The 4,167-nt window shown below is 32.6% G+C and overlaps 1 long non-coding RNA gene across 1 annotated transcript; it reads right to left on the reverse strand.

The window, feature by feature from the left end:
* On the reverse strand, positions 1-3,017 carry LOC143068510 (uncharacterized). The gene is made up of 2 exons (XR_012976187.1): positions 2,813-3,017; positions 1-2,023 (listed from the first exon to the last, which is right to left on the reverse strand). It is a non-coding gene; the product is annotated as an uncharacterized LOC143068510 (long non-coding RNA).
* Between the last annotated feature and the right edge of the window lie 1,150 nt (positions 3,018-4,167).

Consider the following 4,167-nt stretch of genomic DNA (forward strand, 5'->3'; position numbering starts at 1 on the left):
TAGTGAAAAAATGCCTATAATGTGTACACACATTTTTTTTAATGAAATGATGTTAAATTTGTCCATAAAAAAGCAATTAAATAACTAACTTCAATATATGAACATAAAATCAAACTCTGTTTTAATCATAGTTATGACATAATTTTAATCTTGGTATCTATGATGCATTTATTTGCACAACCATTTGTAAATTGGAAGATATCTTTAAAATAATTTGTTCCTTTTCATAATTGAATTAAAGACTGCTTTTAAGCATGATTTGTTTAGGAAAATGAATTGCCAAATTAGTTTCTGCTTTACTTAATCATTCATGAAAAATAATATAAATGCACAAACAAATGAAATTTAGTTCATAAAATTACTCAACATTGTAAAGAGCAACACTTCCATCTTCATTACACAACAGTAATCTTTTGTTGTCTTTGTTATAATGAAGAAATGTTGGCCTATTTAGACCATCGGTTTCGGAAAGTAGTGTTTTACTTGATTTTCCATCATTTTGTATTACAATCAGCGAATTCGACTCTGCATCCGCAACTAATACATTTTGATAATCATCCACAGTAATGCCGCCCAGAGAGACTAAAAAATTCTCTTTATGTACCCATATTTCTTCACCTGCCATGGAGATACATTGTACAGTATGATCTCTGTTATAATAAATTCTATCCACGGTTGTTTCTAAATAGAACCGGCAGTCAGTTGTTAATGTTATAAGTACGTTTCCTGCGATATCTAATATCACAATTTCATCATCAATGATAATAAAAAGTTTGTTAGCCTGGTATGATATCCCGTAACAGTCTTTATCAAATTTAATTTTCCTCTCTACAATATGGTTCTTTGTGTTCAAAATCTGTATGTACTTCCTGTGCCCATAAGTAACAGCAATACGATCATTGTCTATGACTGTCAAATCAAACGGGGGTTCCGAGCATGGTATGTTACGAATATGCTGACCGTCTTCATTATATTCCATTAGTACACCCTCTCCCTTATAATCAGCAATCATCAAATTACCATTTTGTAACATAGTACATCCACTTAGCCAAATCTCTTCGTCTTCTTTTTGTTTCACTTTAAATCTCTTTTTCAACTTAACCTGGATGCTATCAATACTTTTCATTTCTGGCACCGAAAGTTGTATATCAGCTTGATCTACTTTCCCTGCATTGAACGGTAAAGTAATGGAGATCTTCTCAACGGATATTTTTCCGAGCTGATCCACCATAGTCATTAATGACACGATAGAAGATTGTAACTCCAAGTGTATTTCATAGTTGAACAAAGACTTAATTTCTTCTTTGATAGTTTCCACTTCCTTGAAGACAGCTTCGTTGATCTGGCGCGTTCTAAGGAAAAGTTGAATGTCTGATGCAAGTGATTTCAATTGCGATGTTTGCTCCTTGAGACAATTTAAATCTCGTTCTGATTTTTTTAAACGGTTCAAAAGTTTGGTCGCTTCAGAACTACAATTTCCCCATTTTGTGTTTAATTCAAGAAGTAGTTTTTGTTCTAAGTCGTCAATTTTTTTCATTATTCTTGCTCGTGTATTGTTTATTGTATCTTTGATGTTTTGCCTTTGACAATCAATATTTTTCAATGCTTCAGCACGATCGGTTATGATATGGTGAACATTTAGTAATGCTCTGGTTAAAGTGTCCTCTAAATCGGCCAGTGCAGTTGAATTTCTGGTATTTACAGCAGCTTTTCTTAAAGGAATGACGTCAGTGCATGTCTGATGATGAGATGGAATGCAACCTACACAAACTGCAACATCATGTGTTTTACAGTACAGTTCGAGACGCTTCTCATGGTCTTTACAAGTTAGACTACTAGAAATATCTTTAATTTGTCGATTGTCTTCGATGGATTTAAGTTTGTGATTCCGTGATGTTCTGATAGAATTATGAACCTTCTCACAATCTGTACATAATCCCTCTGTGCAGACAGTACACCATTTCTCGGCATTTTTATTATTGTTCGCATTACCACAAGGACCACAAAGTATCAAATCAGACATCTGTAAAAGTATAGTTTTGCTATATGTATTATTACCAATATAAAAAAGTATATATCAGAGGTATGAAATCAACAGTTTTTACTACTTCATCAGGAAATTGAACGAATTGTCTGTCTATGAAAAAAATTAAGAATTATCTGGGGTATCAAACAGAAAAACATAGAGGTGGTATTCGATGTTTAAAGACTACGAGTTTACTTCTTGTAATTTTTATTGAAATGTCAAGTTACTTGACATTAAAGATTAAACCACAGACCATGTCGTAACAATTGATAGAATTTAATGAACCGTACATAACTGTGTCCTGAAAATACATGAAAGATTTGTTACTGGAAGTTAAGCAAACAAAATTCAGTCAATCCTCAACTTGATTTTGTCATATAACTTCAAGTAAACAGAAATCAATCAGTTTTAATCCAGATAAACATATTTTGTCGGATTTACTTCCAAACTCGATTCCTTACATTGAACATTTCAATTTCAACAGGACATTATTGAAAACATGAAAAAAATGTTTATCAGCAGGGCATCAATTGCAAATTGCTTGTTGATGTTAATGTTTTATTTCGTTTGTTTTTTCTTTACACTTTTATTTGAACCAAATATTTAAAAAACAAAATATGTTGTTGTTTTACAAATATGAAGTAACTAGCTAATCATACTATGAAATTCCCGCGAAATTAGGCGAAAATTACATGCATAAATATCAAAAAGGTGTTTGTCTCAAATAGCATTTGCTCTACTAGTAGCATACTCTTTGCTGTGTAAAAATACAAATTAATAATTTACCTTTGATATCGTCTCCGAGTGACACTATCTACGTCAGTTGTAAGTCTCGTGATCTGACAAAAATGTTACTTGGGTACATCTTCATTTACTGATAATGGCATGATATACGATTAACAAACTGATAAATGCATAATATTTTAGGAGTAGATTGGAACACACCCGCGGGTCCTTGACTGAATAAAAGTATCTAATAAAGTCATGTTGATAAAACTACTTTTAATAATAGGAAACAATGTGACAAATTTTATATCCTGTAGTGTTTGTCGTTGTTGTTCTGCAGTTTGCATGTTGTGTCGAATTTTATACTATTTGTTTGTGTGTTTCCCTGTGATTAATGTTTTTGCGTGTTTTTCCCACGGTTTTAGTTTGTAACCCAGATTTGTTTTCTCTCAATCGATTTATGACCTTTGAACACCGGTATACCTCTGTTGCCTTCATATACCCAATGCCAGCTAACAAATTGGACCTCGTTATTTCAGTATAACAGATAGTACAAACATTAACTTGTAAACTATGTAAAAGTTTCAAAGTCAATAAACTATGAAGAGTGGGTGGGGCTATATAATCTTCATGGAAAGAATTGTTGCAAATGACAATAAATTTGCATTCAAAATATCACTGACTTCACATTAGCAGTTCTTCTAATACATGTAAAATAAGCAAAAGTTGCAAAGTCAATAGATCATGACTAAGGGGGCGGAGCCAAATAATCTCCATGGCAATGAGATGTTCCAATGCATACCAACTATCATTGACCTACCACTTGTGGTTCCCCATAAACTGACCTAATCACAAACTAATACATGTAGGATCATAAAAAACGTAGGCGAAAAAAAAAACCAGTCAAAATAGGTGCGATTTGGGTACCCTCACGTTAGCTCTAACAACAATGATACTTTAACATCCAAAAAATGAAATTCAAATCTTAACAATAAGAAAATCATGCGTCCAAGACGCTGTTCTCGATTTATATTCATTACATTCGCTCAGAACTCAATATTTGAATACCAAGAATGCATAATTAGTTGTCGAAGGTACCAGGATTATAATTTATTACACCTAACCGCGGCGAGTTTCGTCTACATAAGACTCATCAGTGACGCTCAGATAAAAACAGTTATAAAGCCAAACGAGTACAAAGTTTAAGAGCATTGAGGACCCAAAATTCCCAAAAAAGTTGTGCCAAATACGTCTAAGGAAATCTATAAAATAAGAACGGAAACAGATAAAGATCTGTACAAATAGAACAATCGAATAGCCAAATCCAAGGTATATTTTGTCTGAGAGAGTAAATACCTTAGTTTCTTTATAACTCATAAATTTATAAACGTATATTTGAGAAAGGTTTGTTATAT

Source organism: Mytilus galloprovincialis, chromosome 3, assembly GCF_965363235.1.
Source record: "Mytilus galloprovincialis chromosome 3, xbMytGall1.hap1.1, whole genome shotgun sequence".
Classification (NCBI taxonomy): Eukaryota; Metazoa; Mollusca; class Bivalvia; order Mytilida; family Mytilidae; genus Mytilus; species Mytilus galloprovincialis.